This window comes from Zootoca vivipara, chromosome 2, assembly GCF_963506605.1.
Source record: "Zootoca vivipara chromosome 2, rZooViv1.1, whole genome shotgun sequence".
Classification (NCBI taxonomy): Eukaryota; Metazoa; Chordata; class Lepidosauria; order Squamata; family Lacertidae; genus Zootoca; species Zootoca vivipara.
The window spans coordinates 35,576,368-35,597,151 of NC_083277.1; positions in this window are offsets into that span (position 1 = coordinate 35,576,368).

Genomic DNA, 20,784 nt, shown 5'->3' on the forward strand with positions numbered 1-20,784 from the left:
AGCCAGTAGCTGAGTGGACAGTGACCTCTGCTGGTGTCAGTAGCTGGATCTGTAATCACTGATATGTGCATATGAATTAGCTCTGTGCAACTGATCCCCTTCATGGATCAATGCCTTCTCGTGGTGAAGGGGCTTGAATAACTCAGAGAAGCTATGAGCTATGCCGTGCAGGGCCACCCAAGATGGACAGGTCATAGTGGAGAGTTTTGACTAAACGTGATCCACCTGGAGAAGGAACTGGCAAGCCACTCCAGTATCCCTGCCAAGAAAACTCCATGGACTTGGTCCATGGGGTCACGAAGAGTCGGGCACGACTAAACGACTAAACAATTATCTAAACTTATCTAGGAGTAGCCACCGCAATGTCCTACAGACGTTGAAGAGACGACAACATCCATCAGCCTCTGGCAGCTTGGTGAATGGTCAGGAACAATGGGAGTTGTAGTCCAACAGTATCTGGAGGGTACCATGTGTCAGCCACAACACCCATAGTATCACCACACATTGGCTTGTGTAGTTTCAAGGTGGTTTTATATCATGCCTGGGTATTCTTGAACAGGAGATCTGCTCACCTCTAAAGTGAATCACTGCAGTTTATGTAAGAAAAATGATTACATAAGAAAAATGAAGAAGAATGTAAAACATATTATCCTAATTCAGGGGTCAGTAAACTTTTTCAGCAGGGGGCCAGTCTACTGTCCCTCAGACCTTGTGGGGGGGGGGGACTATATTTTTTTAAAAAAAATATGAACGGATTCTTATGCCCCACAATTAACCCAGAGATGCATTTTAAATAAAATGACACATTCTACTCATGTAAAAACATGCTGATTCCCGGACCGTCTGCGGGCCGGATTTAGAAGGCGATTGGGCCGCATCCGGCCCCCGGGCCTTAGTTTGGAGACCCCTGGCCTAATTTGTATAATAGGATTTATTTATTTTTGTTACATCATATAGATCTAACTTTTTAAAAAGGTCATTTCTGGCCTTAGTTCTGTGATTTTCTAGAGTTCCAAGAAGTTTTATTGGTTGTATCCAGGTACAATGGTTGAAGTACCAGACTAAGACTGGGGAGTTCTAGGTTCAAGTATGTCGTCAGCCATGAAACTTACAGCCATTCACTGTGCTTAATCTACTTTACAGGGCTGTGAAATGGAGAAGAGAGAGCTAAGCACACATGCTGCTTGGAGCTCACTGCAAAAAAGGTGGGGTATGTATGTGGTGAAGACAAAATAAATGCACAATAGAATATAAAGAGTAGTTACATGTAATTGATAAAAAAACTTTCATACCTACTTGAAGGTGTTGATCCCTTCTTCCCTAATATACTGTCCATCCCATTGTCAGGGACTGGGCAGAGGAGGAATGGTGGAGACTGCCTCCCCCATCCTGACCCTTCCAGGAAGGAGAAAGAGGAAGACAGTATAGCATTACAGCAGGGGTTTGAGGGAGGTCATAGCTCAGAGGCAAATTGGGGGGGGGGGATGGGAAATCATGGGACAGCCAGAACAACATCCAGCTGACACTCTGTCATTGGAAAGCATTTCAGACCCACCATCTTCCAGAACCTGGCGAGCCTTGAAAGTAGGAAAGCAAATAACTCCAGCACCCATAGGAGAGACGAATGAAGAAGTGGGAGAGACCGGGGGGGGGTGGAGATTCACTCGGGACAATGCCATTACCCAAGAGGCTGGGTTCTGTAGCCTCTCTCTGTAAATAATGAAATAAAAAAGGACAGTAAGAAACATTTCCTTGTCATTATACCTTCCTAGGCAACCAGCTGGGAGCCGCTGACAGCACCCTGACACCCATGTAGGAACTCATATGCCTATTGCCATCAGGCAGGCGTTGCTTAAAACATTTTGGCATAGGCAAGCCTATCCAGTCATGTAGCAGTTACACATGTTTTATTTATGTTTACCTACTCTAGATTTGATGGGACACAGGTGGCGCTGTGGATTAAACCACAGAGCCTAGGGCTTGCCAATCAGAAGGTCGGCGGTTCAAATCCCCGCGACGGGGTGAGCTCCCATTGCTTGGTCCCTGCTCCTGCCCATGTAGCAGTTCGAAAGCACATCAAAGTGCAAGTGGATAAATAGGTACTGCTCCAGTGGGAAGGTAAACGACGTTTCTGTGTGCTGCTTTGGTTTGCCAGAAGCGGCTTAGTCATGCTGGCCACATGACTTGAAAGCTGTACACCGGCTCCCTCAGCCAATAATGCAAGATGAGCGCCACAACCCCAGAGTCGGTCACGACTGGACCTAATGGTCAGGGGTCCCTTTACCTTTTAGCTTTACTCTAGATTCGAAGCATCTTTTCCACATTTTGTGTGATTTGTCACATGCCATTAGCATTTTGTGTTACTGTATTTTCACTTCTGGAAAGCTAGTGGAATCCAGCAGAGGTTTAGCATTCCTTGCCACCTTCTTTGCTTCCAGAAAGCATCTGATTGTGACCGCTTTAACCCTGGGAATGCCAGGAATTTTGTCTTGTCATGTGATGGGATTCGGAGCAGTTTCCCAGAATGCCGTTCTTTCCTGCCCTTTGAAATTTGGCAGGGCGTCGAGCTATATTGAGCAAAACCCCACTGTTCCATAATGCAACAGGTTAAAAGGAATGTTAGAATCCAGGCTAGAAATGCTAGAATTATAATAAGGAATGCTAATCCCCACAATAATCCCCACATCAGAATGCACCCTGACCGTTCATGAACATACGTTGGCAAGAAAACGTGTTTGAAATGTATGCATTTCCGTTATCCAAAACATTCAGTAGGCAAAGCAAGTTCACTGAAACTGAGGCTTTAAAGCATAGAGTTAATTTAGAACGAACAATTAGGCAACAATAGCAAACTGGCATATGTTTGCGTTCCTGCCAAATTTTGCCTGAATTCACTTGAGCTTACTTCGGAGGGCTCTAGCGCAGCAAAACACCTGTATGCATCCGCATGGTAATCAACAGATTTTCAGTAAGGTCAGCATAATTCGTCAGCAGAGTTTCCTCCAGGGCATGGTTTCAGTAGAACGTTTTTTGAAGAGGAACAGACGGTACAAAATCTGTAACTTTGTAGCTGTAACCTGAAAAATGGCACAGTGAAATCTCCCGCATCTCTCAAGTTGCTCCTGCATTTTGATTAAATTTGAACTTGTGGCGAATCTGGAGTGCCCTGCTCTTTTAATGCATCTGTTGAAATTTCAAATGCCATACAGAGCGTGCTCACGTACGGTTTATGTGTGTGGTACGGAAGCTGTACTTCCCAGGACAGAGCAGGGCTGTGTAGAATTATTAAAACAGCAGAGAGCATTATTGGCTGCTCACTCACCACCTTAGAACAAATTTACACCACCAGGTGCCATAGAAAAGCACTAGATATATCAAGAGATCCAACGCACCCTGGTCACCATTTCTTTCAGCTCCTGCCATCGGGACGGAGATATAGAACTATGCAGGCAAGAACGAGCCGTCTCAGGAACAGTTTCTTCTCTAGAGCGATTTTGGCCTTAAATGGAAAGCCCAGACTTTGAAGTCATCTTATTTTACTTGTTATTTTGTAGTATATTTACTGTTTTTAATTAGCTTTTTGTAATTTTGGATTATGCGGAATGCTTTATCTGAGTGGATGTAGCAACCGAGTAATTTCGTTGTTCCCGCAAGGGGACAATGACAATAAAGATATCTTATCTTATCTTATCTTATTATTTATAATACTACTGTCAAAATTTCTTAGGGTGGAAGTCCCAGATCTCTAGCATACAGTTCCAGCAGAATTTCTATGAAAGGTAACAAGTGGCACAAAATATGTAAGGTTTTCTTAATTTTGCTCTGCATACGATTCCTTCGGACTTCAATAGTTTGATCTTGGGTGGGATTCACCTAACAAACCCTGTCGGTGGAAATCCTGTGCAAAGGCTTCAACTTCACAATAGGACTTTCCACCGCTCTACTCCCCGCTGGGTCCCAAAATTGGGAGAATTGCACATTGCCATGTTATGTTGGTCACAATAATTGTTGGATGTAAACACATTTCAGATAACATCTAATAAGATTTTTAATGCCAGCAAGCTGAAAGAAGAGAAGAAAGTTAAAACTTTTTTAAAAAATCATTTCATTTGTTTGGGGTGAAAATGTATATTTTGTTGTCCTAAGCTTACCTGATTTGGTTCCTAACATAAAAATTATTCTCAGTTTACCAAATGAGGAAGCAAATCTATCAATATAATAATAGATGTTTAACCTATTGTCTGTTTTCTTAGGGAAGTCTTTAACTGAAGATCAGAAAAAATAAAATAAGGAAATTCTGAGTCATCTTACATGCCATGTTTCTGGTTGTTTAAATCTATACCCTTTGGTGTATGCCCCCATTGTACCACACCTTGGCAAGCTTCCATCACTCCATGGCTAGCTGTTAAGTCTATGAATCAATAAGCTGAACAGCTGACGCACCAGTTGGGTTGCCATTGCTTTTAAAAACATTGGGCCCTAGGGCAAGCCTGACGTGTGGAATCAAGGCATAGTTGAGAGGACTGGTGTGCTCAGCTGTTAGAGTAGCTTTGTTTTCATGGTCATGGATGGAACCAAGGCAGAACTTAGTTCTCAGAGGTTGGGCCAAGATGGATATTGGTAGAGCATGAATGAATGTGGGGAAGAGAATGCTGGTCCAGAGGGACCTTTTGTCTGTTCTAGCAGGGGTGTTATTTTATGCATGTGTGGACCAGGAATCCGTTTTGCCCACTGTTTCCTCTACTATATGGTTTTCTCCTTGCAGAGCATATGGCATTTTTAATTGATAAATGAGGGACATATGCTTTTCTCCATCATTTCTGGATGAGCAGCTTGGGGTAATATGCCAGTATGACAGAATCCAATGTTTCGACTTTTGCCAATCCAACCAGAATCTGCAGTCTCACATTTGCAATAGCTGGTCACCATCACAGAGACTGTGTCCACACAGAAGTAAAATACATATTAGACCTAGCATGTCTGATATATTCACCTTTGTCTCAATGGAACAGAAGATCCAGTTTGGACCACCTGAATGATAGAGACCAATTTGTTAGGAATACAGTGGTACCTTTGGTTATGTACTTAATTCGTTCCGGAGGTCCGTTCTTAACCTGAAACTGTTCTTAGTACCACTTTAGCTAATGGGGCCTCCTGCTGCCGCCGCTGCACGATTTCTGTTTTCATCCTGAGGTAAAGTTCTTAACCCGAGGTACTACTTCCAGGTTAGCGGAGTCTGTAACCTGAAGTGTTTGTAACCTGAGGTGTTTGTAACCCGATGTATCATTGTATTTGGGTGTGAAGAATCCTTCCTTGATGGAATGATGAGTGCTTATATGTACCACAACATCTGTACAAAGACTAAACACTAAATCACTGGCAGCTCTGAGGTATAGATTAACACAGGGTCCCCAAACTAAGCCCTGGGGGCCAGATGCGGCCCAATCGGCTTCTCAATCCGACCCACGGACGGTCTGGGAATCCGACCCACGGACGGTCTGGGAATCTACATGAGTAGAATGTGTGCTTTTATTTAAAATGCATCTCTTGGTTATTTGTGGGGCCTGCCTGGTGCTTTTACACGAGTGGAATGTGTCCTTTTATTTAAAATGCATCTCTGGGTTATTTGTGGGGCATAGGAATTCATTCATATATTTTTTCCCCAAAATATAGTCCATCCCCCCCCCCCAAGGTCTGAGGGACAGTGGACCGGCCCCCTGCTGAAAAAGTTTGCTGATCCCTGGATTAACAGATTAGAGTGCCAGGGGAAATGGAGGTAGTAGAGACCGCTATTGCTACTTACATAGCAATAAAACAATTCAGATTGTGATATGGTACCTACAAACATAGGCTTCGATCCAGAGTTGTTCTTCTGTGGATGTAAGGGACTCTGACTCAATGGTGCCCCACTTGGTGGAAGAGAGATGTGCACCAGCTCTTTAAGTACCCTATGTGCTGTCTTTATCCTGAGCCCTTCCCGCCACCCCCCCCCCAGTTGTCATCAGCATTAGGCCACAGTACCATGCTATCGTGATAGCTCATTCGGTGGAGCATGGGACTCTTAATCTCAGGGTTGTTGGTCTGAGCCTCACATGGGTGAAAGATTCCTGCATTTCAGGGAGTTGGACTAGATGATCCCCGTGGCCCCTTCCAACTCTGCAGTTCTATTAGTCTACTTTTTCACTTATGCAGGTTCTTTGAAATGCCTGCTGAGTTAAGGGTGCTCTGCACCCAACTCAAGAATGGATGAATTATTCCGCACTAAATGAATCAGGCTATCTCTTGGCATTCGTTCTGCCTATAGAGCAATTGAGTCATTTGACATGGAGATGGTTTATCCAAGTCTAATTAAATTCATTCTAGAGGTTGTTTAAGTAGTGCTAATCTATATTGTGATATATTGGTTTGTTATGTGTCAGGCTGGGAAATAGGACTGACATTCAAATTTCATGACAAAAGCACAAATTTTGGCAGAGAGTCTGCTACCTAATTCTTCTGCACACTCACTTTGCAGAATTTGTGGCTGCCATAGTTTAAATATTCTTTTCTGAAGATTGCATTTCCTTCTAATAACACAATGATGGAAAGAACGTGCCAAATTATGTCACTGTTTTTTCTTCTTTACCTTGTAGTGTACAGAAGCCCTCTCCTTTGTGAACCAGGAAAAAACAAAAATTGAATAGTAAATTGGCAACAGAATTAGCAGCCCAATTTCACTGAACAGATGTCAAATAGCCATTTACATCACACCAGTTAGTACACTGAAATGAGATGTCATAGATTTAGTGTATTAGATGAAGTGTTAACCTGTTTTAATTAAATTGCTTCTTGGTAATTGATTTCACTGTGCCAAACTATAAATAACAAATCACAGATGCTCTTTCTCATCAAAGAAACCCAAGTTTCTTACATGAACATATGACATTGCTTTATACTGAGTCCCTCTTATGCGTGGGTCTTCATTGCTCAGAAGTCTCTAATAGGGGTATGGATCATCTCTGTGTGTACTCTGAATTCAGGGTAATTTGAGAGAGGCTCTCATGTTTCCAAGTCAGATCAATGCTATTATAACAAGAAATCTTAAGGAGGAGTTCCTAAGCTTCCAAGGGCATCTGTGGCTGACCCATAAGAGGAGGGAGAAAGGTTGTTTTCTGCTGCTCCAGAGAAGTGGACACGGAGCAATGGATTCAAGCTACAAGAAAGAAGATTCCACCTAAACATTGGGAAGAACTTCCTGACAGTAAGAGCTGTTCGGCAGTGGAATTTGCTACCAAGGAGTGTGGTGGAGTCTACTTCTTTGGAGGTCTTTAAGCAGAGGCTTGACAGGCATATGTCAAGAATGCTTTGATGGTGTTTCCTGCTTGGCAGGGGGTTGGACTGGATGGCCCTTGTGGTCTCTTCCAACTCTATGATTCTATGACTATGATTCTAACTCTTTATTCAAAGAAACCAAAACTGTGCAGGCCTAGTGATCCCAGCAACCCTTTCCAGTAGTTCTTGCCCAAATGAGGCAAGGACTGAAGGTTCCCGCCTTTCTACGGCTGCCTAAGTCTCCTCCTCTCCTAAGCAATTAGAGACTATGTCTGTGTGCAACCAATCTCTTCTCTTCTCGTCTCTTCTCTTTTAATTTCTCTGCATGTTCTGGGAAACTGGGGGTGGGGATGGAGAGCTGGTCGCAGCAAGAGGGGGAAACTCCCTGGATTCTTCTGCAGGTTGCCTCAACTCTGTCTCCTGCTCCCTGCCTTCCCCTGCCTCGGAGTCTGGGCCACTCTCTGCCACGGCCTTTTCCTGCTAACTAAACCCCTGTTGCCGCTTCAGCTTCAGTTGCCTCCTCCTCCCAGTCTGCTCCTTCTTCTCTCCCTCTGAGCACTCATAGTCAGCCCACCACCAATCCCCTGGCTCTGAGCCTTCTTCCCTTGGGGGTTCCCCAGCTGGTGTCTCCCACCACTCCTCAGCATCCAGCAACTCCATCACACACACACACACACACACAGAGAGAGAGAGAGAGAGAGAGAGAGCTTGTACCATAAGATTAACAGGCGTCCCCGTTTCCCAGGGACAGTCCCCAAATTTACAAATCAGTCCCCATACAAAATCCATTGAAGTTGAAAAGTGTCCCCGGATTCATTGAAAAATATTGGTAACCTTATTGTACCACCAACCTTCTGGTTAACAGCCAGACTCACTGACCCACTGCACCTTCAATGGGAGGAACAGAATCCCTCCCCCACCCCCCAACAACTACTACTACAACAACAACGGTCAAGAACTGCCAAAAGAAAAATGGAAAATATTTATCTATGCTACAACAGCGGCAAGTTTTGTTAGCCTAAGGCTGGAAGACAGAAGAAGTACCAACGAAAGAACAACGGGAAGAAAAATTGATGAATTACGCAGAATTAGCAAAGTTAACAGACAAATTACATGAAAATGACAATGGTGACTTTAAAAAAGAATGAGAACCTTTCACAGCTTACCTACAGAATCATGGGCAGGTTTTAAATAAACATGCACAACTTCATTTAAGCAGAATATGATGAAAGACAGCCTAACAACATGTATAGTTATATAGCATGCAGAAGATAACAAGCAATGTAATAACCCAGAAAGGGAAGATGAGGGAAGTCAATGGGAGGGCGGGGATTATAAAATATAAAATTTGTATAATTGTATTTGCAACTTGTTATAAAAAAGAAACCCAATAAAAATGTATTTTTTAAATAATAAAAAAGAATCCCACCCCCCAACAACCCCAGGGTTTAAGAATAATTGCTGGACGGTTACATTGCACCCACCCAAGTCTTTCCATGCTTTTTTTCCTCCTCCACCCTACCACCTATGATTTGTGTTGTACCACCCTGAAAGAGTAAAGTCTTCCCTTGAGAGAGAGAATCACTGCAACTATCTCACTCCTTGCTTTTTCCTGCAAGACCAATTGCAGTCGTTAACAGTCGTTAATAGTCATCAACAGTTTTACCACTCCTATCAGCCAATCACCCATTCCCACCACCCTTCTGAGTATTACCCCTCCCCACCCTCTGACCATATATAAGGGTCTGGTGACTTCTGTTTCAGTGTATCTGAGGAAGTGTGCATGCACATGAAAGCTTATACCAGTGACAAACTTAGTTGGTCTCTAAGGTGCTACTGGAAGGAATCCCCCCCCCCCCCGACTACGTCAGACCAACACGGCTCCCAACTGTAACTAATATAATTCTGAAATTTGATAGATTTTGTCGCCTTTGAAGGGAAGGCCAAGCCTGACAATTGCATCCAATTTTGGCAGAAGATGAAAAGAGTTATAGACTTTTCCTTTTGGTTAACACACACACACACACACACACACACACCGGCAAAAAAATAATAATTAAAGATGCCTTGTCCAACCTCCTTGGATGTATTGCTGTACAATCTGGCAGGCTTAGGACACTCTGTAGGGTCTCCTGCACCTGCAAATTTCAACCACTTTGGCCAAAAAGCAGAAATGTAATACCCATTTTGAACTATCAGGATTTGGTTCTGCATCTACCTTGTGGTGTTCTTTCTTTGTCAGTGCTTATGCTAATAACAATGACCTTATTCTGATTCTGGCATATATACCAATTCATTTCTGTTAAAGGCTAGATCAATTTCATCTGGTGTTTGCAAAATGAAATGATCAAATCTGAAAAACTGGAATAAATGTTTTTTTTTTAAAAAAAAAAGTCATTGAAACATACCACACAAAGCCTGTTAGAGAAATACATACATATTTCCAAGGAGTCTGCTTAAGACCTGCACTGGCCTTCTTTCCTTGGAAATCCATTACATACTGTTTTGCTATATCTGTCTATAAATAGAATTTGTGTTTGTCAAATCTAACACAGCTTCTGTGGCAGCCTCTGGCATTTTAACTTCCTATTCAACATCTTTTGAACATTTTTTCCCTTTTATCTCATCTGATTAAACATTTATATTATAGAAGAAAAACTAACAGCCACCCAACATGCTGACCAGATGCATATGTTTATTTTATGAAGAGATACATTTGCAACTTGAAAATCTCTGTGGGCTAGAATTATGATAAAAACTTTGTATGCACTGTGGATTTGGTTGTTGCTAGTATTATTGCCAACTAATAAGAAACAGAACTTGGGCTGTTACTTTTTCACTTAGAATGTAGAAAGTATCATCACATTTATCTGTAGGTGGGGAGTGGGGTTACTGTCCCTCCTTTAAAAAGCATCAATTTTACTTATTTATCCAGAGTTGTTATTTTTTTCCTATTGCCAAAATTCAGCATAGATTTTTAAAAAAAACAACCTAAGAGCATTAATATTAATTGGGAAAATAAAAGGCAAAAGTAGAAATGTTATCCAGGCAATCCCAAAGCCCTCAGTTTAACTAGCAGCACTTCTGGACGATCCTTGGGCTCAGATTTGGACAGTCTCTGTGGCCTACAGCTAGTAAAAAAAATGTAGACACTGCCTTGTTGAAAAATATTGAAGTACTGTCAGGAGTATGGGCAGGAGTCAGGCTCCGGGGCCTGTAGTGCTTTGCAGGACTGGGGCCTGCCTCAGCTTGTGCTGGAGAAGCAAGGAGTGGCCACTCAGGTGAGGCCACTTGATACCCCATTGCACCTGGTGGCAGGAGCTGGGAGGGATAAAAGCTCAGCATTTCCCTTCACCTCTTTGCCACAGCAACACTATCCCTGCCTGCTTGCACCTGGCCCCTTGCTCCTTGGACCCTTGGCTTGCCGACGCCTTGATCCTTGACTCCCAGACCTTCGCCTCTGCCTTGCTCCTTGACCCTGTGACTGCCTGCTGCTGGACCCTCAGCCCTGCACCTGCTCCTGCTTCTACGCCACCATCTTGCCTCTGGTCCTGACATCCTCAGCCAGGGCTTCAACCACCCGCTGACCGGACCGTGACAAGTACGATCTCTTCAGACCCTGTGCCTTCAACACTAACTTTTGGTACGTCTCTGAGAAGCTCATAGGCAAGCCATTCAAACCTCCAGCGGACAACTTCCTATTAAAAAGACCACCAACAGTTTACCTACCATGGCAAATCCTTATCTGCGATGTTCATTATTCTGTTTAAGTTTTGAAATGTACATCCCAATTTTCATCATGAAATTAAAAGAATTAATTAAAACTCCACCATTTAAAATCTCAAGAATTTAACATCTGCTTTTATAAAAGAGATAGAGATATAGAGAAGAGTAAAACTTCTGAGAAGTATTCAGGGTGCCTGAAATAAACCTGCTTTGCCACGGCATCTGCTGTACATTAAAATAGGTTTGGACCCACCACACTGAATGTCCAGCTCCTCACTGACATGTTGTGGTTCTGGCCCATAGGGAACCACTAATAGTGCTCCCTCCCTCCCCATAATCTCTGAAATCAATTTGTGGTACATAGAGTATGGTGGTCTTTATTTATTTTATTTTTTTTAAAAAAATACTTTTAATTAAATTTTCCAATTAAAACACAATTCAATTATTTCAATTATATCCAATTATACACATACTGTACATATCAATTAAGCCAAATATTATGCCAAATCATAAAAAAAATGGCTTCCCATGCTTCAATGTCTGGGGATTATCAAAATCTTGCTGTAATCTACAATAGTCCCGATTTTTTCCAACAGTCCCTCTAGATGTTTTCTTCTCTCTTTGTCTTTTGTCGCAGCTTCTGAGATAGGCATCAAACAAGATTTAACACATATCCATTTTTCCTGTGTGGGTTTTTTATCCAGTCCAACCTCCCCATAAATCTCTCTTGATCTGGAGTGCCTTTCTTGCCGCATCAACAGTCCGACACAAGCCAGCGCCATCTTGAACGCCTCAGATCGTATTCCATCTTCTTCTAAACTGTCCGTCGATCGCAAGAGTACAGATTTTTGGCGAAGAACAACCCGTTCACATTATGCACAATCTCTTATAGCTGATTTATGGCTTTCCTCGCCTTTTAGCTGCCCTCTGCGTTCCGAGACTCCAATTAGGCTGCTATTATCTCTCAAATTCCAAATACGCCACAGCTTGTAAAGAGTATGGTGGTCTTTAAGCGTGGTACACTAATACAAGATCCTTGAACTTGGCTAGGTAGCTGACAGGAAGTCAGAGCACGTCATTTAACACTGGTGTCATGTGTTGCCACCAGTCTAACAGCAGCATTCTGCGCTAGCGAAGCTTCCAGACCAGACCCAAGGGCAGACCCATGTGCTCACATTGCAGTAATCCAGACTTGAGGTTGCCAACATGCAAACTGCAGTGGTCAGGTTATGAAATGGCTATAATGGATGTACCAACCAAGGCCTACCCCTTGAGTTTCAACTGACAATGATGGTTCAAGAAGGGACCACCCAACCAGGGGCAGCCTGAGGCATTTTTGCACCTGAGACAGAATGTCCCACAGCTACATCCACAATGGGCAGCATGAGGCCGTGCAAAGAAGAAACCCCTGTAATGTCTTCCCCAAGGATGCTGCAAAATGTGAATTGCCACTCTTTCTGCTGCATCGCCAGTCCACCTACCTCTTCTGGCACTGCTCTATCCACTGTGGTGCCACAGCGCCAATTTCCAGTGAGATCTTACTGAAATCTCACAAGATCTCTCATGCTCTGTAAGATCTCTCAAGCTCTTGGCAAAAACTGGGCCGATTCTGATGCCAATTCTCTGGTGGTGGTGTTGTAGCAAGTGGGGCACCCACAGGAGGACTGACTTGGGGACTTCTGCCACCTGAGGTGGCTGCCTCATCACACCTCATCATTGTGCCGGCCCTGCGCCAAACGTTGTACCTGCTTCTTCAGAAGAAGTGCAATCCTATCAGGGGTAGGCAATTGGCCTATCGCCCAGAGCTAAGAACCACCACCCACAAGGCCTCTATTTTCCCTGGGGTCAGGGATGGAGGGGCTGCCAGAAACTAGTTTATCCTGTGGTATGCCAGCCCACCAATGGGCTACATTGTTATGTAGCCTCTCAACCCCTGGCTCATTACAGCACCACAGCTACTGCTGCAGTCACAGGGGCAAGTCCATTCACAAGCAAGGGAGGGGAAGCCGGCACCTGCAGTTATGCCACTGTGTGGTGGTGGGTGCTCTGGGGTGGGGGCAAGCAATGGCTGCCCTGAAAAATGCCCCATTCTCCCCAGTGATGAAGCCAAGCCTGCCAAGACTAAGTGGTTCCCCCGTGTAAATGTACTACTGAATTTATTCACAACATACAGGGTTCAGGGACAGATGTACAAACATAGAGAAGGCTCCCTTGGGATAGGAGGTTTGCAAACCGCTATTCTAAATATTAAAAAGACAGCCCTAAAAGCCACCCCAGCAGGCACAGTTAAGCAAATCCCACTGGAAAATTGTAAACTAGTCAATAGTGACACAAACAAATTGCCATCCCATTGCAAACTCTTAACTATGGGTTGTGGTGTGTGAGTGAGTTGTCATCTCCCCCCCCCCCCACCCTTTCTTTAAAGATGACTTGTGGCTATATTAACTTGAAATGTTATTGTTGTTTGTTATTTCGAACTGATCCTTAATTATTGTCAAATGTTGTTCCTCGGCACGGAATGCTAATGTTGGATTGTGTTTGCTCCCCCCCCCCCAACATTCCACAATGATTCAGAGTCAATGACATGCAAATAATGTTCACTTGAAGAACACTGAACACATAAACATTCACATTGTCTATTGGCATCATAGTGGATCTGTCAGAATGGTATATCACTTGCAATGTATGTTATCTACTTTTTTTTATTTTTAAGAAGGCTTCTATGCTGCCTGCATTGCTATCGTCTTTTCTGTAATTCATTTTGTAGGGTATATTATGCAGCCCAGTAGATTTGGTTGGAATGTTCCTTTTGCATGGAATGGAATTTAATATAATGCAATTAACAAAAAAAACTTTTGGGTTACAATGTCATTTCAAAGGCTTTCTAGGTTTAACAAGTTTTCAATGTTTACCCTAGCTGCAAAATGCTGCACAATTACAGATGCGTTGTTTAGGCAATATGGGTACGGTGATCAACTCCCGCCCAGAAACCAATGTCCCCACTGTGGAAGGATGTGTGGATCCAAAATTGGCCTCCACACTCACTTACGGACTAATTGTTAAAACCATGTTTGTGGAAGACAATCTTACTCAGCTACAAGCAATTGCCAAAGAAAAAGACAGATGGTATGGTATGGGTGTGGTATGGTTTTGTATGTATATGGTATTCTATCCTGTGACTTGTTCCAGCTTCATCCCTATGTTGGAGCTGGATGACTGTCAATGGCAGATTAGTTCACATAAGTCCCAGATTTGTCTTCTCACTGATGTGGACTAATGGAGTCTATGCAACTGAAGCTACCATTCCACTTTGCAGCTGACAACCAATATCATCCCATAGAATGACAGAACTGGCCCTTGCACTTTTACTAACATAGTACATAAATAAATAAATAAATGCTCAGAGCTCTCTTCTCTCCCCCACATCCTTTACTGTTTCCCACGCAGCCGTTTTCAACCAACCATCTCTGTTGCTCATTCTTACAGCGCCCAGCATTCCATTCAACACCATTTAACCTTCTCCCGCAAAGCGTGTCCTCCCTAAAAGAGGGCACGTGTTGTGGTGAGACCTGGAGACTGACCTCCTGGTTGTGGGTGGGTCTATTGGACAGCCACAACACCTGGTTGTTAAGTCCCTCATTGCTGTGTTTAATCTGGCCAATGGGGTGCAGTCTAAATGGACAGAGGGACCTATATATATCTATGCACATGAGCCAGAGCTTCCTCTTTTGGCAAGTGCATCAGAACACTTGTCCACCTCTCCCTATATTTAGGGCATTTTGCAATTGACCTTGCTATGCTGTCATGTGTCGTCTGTCGTTGGGACAGGGGCACAGCAGGAATTTCCCCACTTGGCTGATTGGCTGTTGTCATTTGGGTTTTGCCTGCTGCGTAGCAAATCGTCACAACTTGTAAAGTTGCGGATAGGCACTGCTTCAAGTGATAGGGATGGGAGAACGGTCTCACCAACCATAGGTGAAGGGTATTCCGTTAAAGGAATCCAGGGACTCAACTTGGTTTGGTCAACCCCTGAGAGGGGATTGTGCCCATGCCTGAGTCCAGGGGAGCACCTGGGGGAGTGGACATAGTCTGTTCCCGGGCTTTCTACCTACCTCAGGTGTTCACCCTTGGCTGACCTATGATAGAGCTCTGGGTCAGCGGTACCTGCAAGGGGGCAGGGAGCTAGTCGAACCAGAGCCTATGCAACCACTCACCTTCTGTAATCAATAAAGTTGTGGCCTAAATTCTGCCAAAAACCAAAACTAAAATTTGAGTCAAATGTGTGTTTATTTAGGGGGGAGATCTCTGGGTCTGAACACACAACAGGTTCATGCTGAGCATGTGCAGGAGGCAATCCTAGGAAATCCCATTTACTAGCATTGCCTACAATATCTACAGGCAGAAGAGATCCCCCAGAATCCAAAGCCTCCTCATTCCCCTCACACACTCTCAAAAAATAAAAAAAAATAGTGCAACATGGCAACACAGCAGGATGTTTTGTCTTTCATGGAAGGAAAATCAGAAAGTAAATCAAGCCATAACCACACCATACCTCTAAAGCAACATGATACCAATTTCAATGGTCATGGCTTCTCCCAAAGAATTATGGGAGTTGTAGTTTGTTAAGGGTGTTGAGTGTTCTTGGGAGACCCTCCCATTTCCCTCACAGAGCTACAATTTACAGAGTTCCCTGAGAAGAGGAATTGTTTGTTAAACCAATCTGGGAGCGACACCCAATGCAGGTGTTAGCAGAAGACGCATTCTGAATGCAAAAGGTAAAAGCAGAATTGAGATATAAGTATAATCCCCTTCAGCTACATAACGTGTAAAAGCACCCTGTTGCCGGCTTGTAAAGCCAACAGCTCTGGCATGGACTTTCAGATTATACTCCTAATGTTTTCAGTTAAAAACAACAACAACATGTTAGTACGATGGTCTCTGAACAGGGAAAAAAGAAATTACATTCCATTTAGTTTCAAAATATTATACAGATACTACTGTTTTAAATATTGCAAACACTGGTTTCCACCTAAAACAAATCAGCCCTCATTAAAATGTCTATGTACTATTTATTTACATAGGACCATTTATTAGCATACTGAACCCAGGTAGTGATTGTCAACTGGCTCTAAGAAAAATATCTGGCCCTATGATAATCTGAGCATCCTGATTCACTAGATGCCTATTAACAGTTCTGGGAGGGATACAGGTGGTGCTGTGGTCTATCCACTGAGCCTTTGGGTCTTGTCGATCAGAAGGTTGGTGGTTCGAATCTACACAACGGGGTGAGCCCCCGTTGCTCTGCCCCAGCTCCTGCCAACCTAACAGTTCAAAAGCACGCCAGTGCAAGTAGATAAATAGGTACCGCTGTGGCGGGAAGGTAAACAGTGTTTCTGTGCGCTCTGGCTTCCGTCACAGTGTTCTGTTGCACCAGAAGCAGTTTAGTCATGCTGGCCACATGACCCAGAATTGTGTCTGTGGACAAATGTCGGTTCCCTTGGCCTGAAAGCGAGATGAGGGCCGCAACCCCATCGTCGCCTTTGACTGGACTTAACTGTCCAGGGGTCCTTCACCTTTACTTTTTTTTTAATTAACTGTTTTATTTATTTGTCATACCAGATATGGGATCAATAGGGATGTGGAAATGACCTGCCTTTGCTGACAGTTGAACCCTGGCAAATCCCAGACACATCTGGAATGCATGTCCCAGAGGTAATGTAGCAGCTGCCGCCACCCTTATGATACATTCTCACCTCACCTCACAACCTTAATTTTTTGGGACCCTGAACCATACCAGAGGAGAAAGCTAAAATGACTCCAAGTCACTGGAAGCAAAACTTAACTACTTCCACCACATGAACCACATTTGGTAAGAGAAAGCCCCACGATTGTCACATGGTAGGTGTGGTAAACAGGAACAGCACAAAGAGCTACAGTTGGACAGAAAGTGATGGATTTGCTGCTATTAAACCTCCAAGCATAGCCCCCATAAAGTTATCCTATCACATTCATAAAAGGCTTATGTGGGGGGGGGGGGGGTAATTAAGAAACTGGGTCTCCATCGCATATAGTTTTGCAAAGTGCCTTGGATTTAAGCCAAGAGGGTGGCCATAAAATGATATAATTCCACATTATATTGGATGATAGGTTTTATTTTGAGTTCTCTAAGCCTTCCGGGTCCACCGATATTGAGAGAGATATCCCCAAATCCTTCCTCCTAGTATCTAGGTATTCTAACAAGATAATGCAAACCACTCAGGAAGCACAAAGACACCTGAGAGTTAAGAATTAATAACAAGCACTTCATATCGGGTTAGCTAATGAATATCAAATTTGGCTTCCTTCCAAGGCAGAAATGTAACATTTATTTATCTTTTTCTCACTGACAAACTTGTAGACCAACTAGGGTGACACAAATTAAGAGTGTCACTCTGAAGGCAGGCATTTCATTAACTAGGTAGTATTTGGTATATTTATATAATGTTACAGGGCAAAGTGCCATATTAATTCTATTTTTGAGTATAGCAGGTGGAGTATGAATAGAGAATGATCAAGGAACTCTTTTCTTCTTTGAGGACTTGGTTTTCATTGGGAGCTTTGAACTTGGAAAGTAGCCTCAGTTGCCCACCCTCCAATTCTGCGATAAAAGTATTATTACTATTATTTTTAATTAAATTTGTATTTTGCCCTTCATCTGAAGATCACAGGGTGGTTCACAGGAGAAAAATGCAAAATGAGAACGCAAAATACAGAATAAAACAAAAACAAATCAATCCTTTCCCTCCCACAAAAGGCATTTAAAAGGCAATGGAGCAGCCAAAGACCTGCTTATAGAGAAACATTTTTGCCTGGCATCTAATAATAATAAGAAAAAACTTTTTTTTCAACTGTGATGCAATATGTATACAGTGGTACCTCGGTTTATGAACACAATTGGTTCCGGAAGTCTGTTCATAAACTGAAGCGTTCATAAACTGAAGCGAACTTTCCCATTGAAAGTAATGGAAAGTGGATTAATCTGTTCCAGACAGTCCGCGGAGTACTTAAACTGAAGTGTTCATAAACTGAAGCGAACTTTCCCATTGAAAGTAATGGAAAGTGGATTAATCCGTTCCAGACGGTTCCACGGAGTACTTAAACTGAAGTGTTCATAAACTGAAGCATGGGTGTAATTGGTTCCGGAAGTCTGTTCATAAACTGAAGCGTTCATAAACTGAAGCGAGCTTTCCCATTGAAAGTAATGGAAAATGAATTAATCCGTTCCAGATTGGTCCGCGGCGTTCATAAACCGAAAATTCATAAACCGAGGTGTTCATAAACCGAGGTTCCACTGTATACCACTTCTTGGTTTCTATTTCCCAGGCAACTTGCAATGTAATTAAAACAATAGCATGCATTTTAAAAAAGACTGCTGTGGGTCCTTGTTACAACTCCACAAATTCTTGAGATTGGGGATCTAGAGAGTCCTTTCACTTGAAGCTTCTGCATTAACATATTTAGCGTGTGAGGTGAGGTGCCTTTTCCAACACTTGTCAAGCCTTATTAATCTAATTTTCCACTCTCCTCTGAAGATATTTAATGCTCTGGTAATGATCAATACCCGCACACTGATGATAAACCAAGACAAATGGGCCTCTGCTTTGGGGATGGTATTTGTAATTACCACCTCTGTAGACATTCAATTACATCTGATGAAAATGTGACAAAGCTGCCGTTCTCCTGGACAGAGTTGGATTTATACTTGGAGACTTAGCATGCAATTGTCGGCGTGCTAATTTCATCACCAGCCTCTGCTCACTATTGCCAGAACAGTTCACTGAGCCTATATTAAATATAAATGTCATGACATCTCTCCTAATGGAATTTTACAGTGAAGAGTCTGGGGTGGCATCAAACTGCCATCTTCTCTGGCCGCTTGCTAAAACTTCGTCTCACCACCCTATTGATGCCCAAGGCTACAGAATGTCAAGATGATTCATTGGTGTTAGAAAACTGAGGTGGGCTTCAGCAAAAAAGAAAAGAGGGGAATTATCTAATCCTAGTAGCATGGGCTGCTTGTTTTCCCCTCTCCTGTTTTGACGGCCTTAAGGCAGAGGTAAATATCACTGGATTTGAAAAATGAAGACTAATATGGAATTGACAGGTCTTGGCTGGGGCAAGCACACAAACCAAAGTGTTTGAATAATGCTTCAACTTTGTATATATGTAAATAGTTAATAGACTGAGCACCAGCTGACAGTGCAGTTCAGAATAAACACCGTGGAAATAGGAGCCCCAGAGATGCAAAGTTTAATGGAAGTCGGTAATTTGTCAAAGTTTTAGCTACTCATTTTAAGGAGCTGCTGTGGCAGCTCCCAGTTCAGAGCTAAATAAAGTGAATAATGCTGTCAAGGTGTATTTCATATAGCGCTGCCACACACAAAAAAACCCGCCCGTTACAAATATTGGTTCAGAAATGGATTGTTCTCGAGAGACAAAAACCATATTCAAATATCAAGCCTTAAGAGTGCTGGGCTGGGTATGTGAGGGTAGTTTTGGAACAGAGGGGAATTTAAAATGCAGGCGGAATAATCAGGAGCAAGGCGCTACAGATGGGGGATAGAGCAGAAGTGGTAATGATAAGTCAGATGAGAAGGGCTAGAAATAGGAGTTGCATAACAAATGTCTCAGATTTATTCCCTAGCATCTCCAGTTTAAAACATCAGGTAGCATGTGATGGGAAACCTTAGCTCTGTGTTTGATACTCTCCACCAGTAAAGTAGACAATCCTGAACTAGAATGGGCCAATAGTCTGGTATAAGGCACCTTCCTCTGCTCCTGTTACAGAAAAGGCTAAGAGGAAAGGGAGAGAATGTACCTATTGACACGGCAACAATGGATTAAATGTGCTATACTAACCCCACAATTCTATGCAAGTCCTACTCAGAAGTGAGTCCCACTCAATTCAATGAGGCTCACTTCCAAGTAAGATGGTGTACTAGAACTGCAGCCTTAACTAATTGAAATAATATTTCATTCATTGCTGATGTCACAACTTTGACACCCTTAGCTACTCCTTGATGTGCAACAGACAACAGGGTTGCACTAAAGGAGGAGGATGGTAGCACATGGAGTTCATACCTTCCAACATTTCTCTATGAGAACGTCCCATTCCATAATGATAATTTTCTTAGTTATTCCCCACACGTTACTGGGTTGCCCCAGCCACTCTGGGCGGCTTCCAATATATATAAAATATAATAAAACATTGAACATTAAAAAACAACAACTTCCCTATACAGGATTGCCTTCAGGCAGCTCCACCCTCCAATATTTCTCCAATGAAAATAAGGGCATCCTAAAGAAAAGCGGGACATTCCAGGATCAAATCAGAAACCAGGACAGCTTCTCTAAATCAGGGACACCCCTGGAAAATGGGGGCACTTGGAGAGTCTGGGAATGTAGGGGGGGGAGGGAGTGCAAAGCAGGGCTGCAGAATATTATCATCATCATCTTTCATAACCACTCTTCATCCAAGGATCGTGGGTGGTTTACAATATAAAAAACACAAAAATGCAGAACATAGTAACAAGCAAAAACAATAAACCATCCAATCCACACACTGTTTAAAAGGCCATAGATCATTTATTTAGCCAAAGGTCTGGGAGAAGAGAAATGTTTTTGCCTGGCACCTAAAAATATATAATCATATTATTATTATTATTATTAGTAGTAGTAGTAGTAGTAGTAGTATTTTATACCCCACCC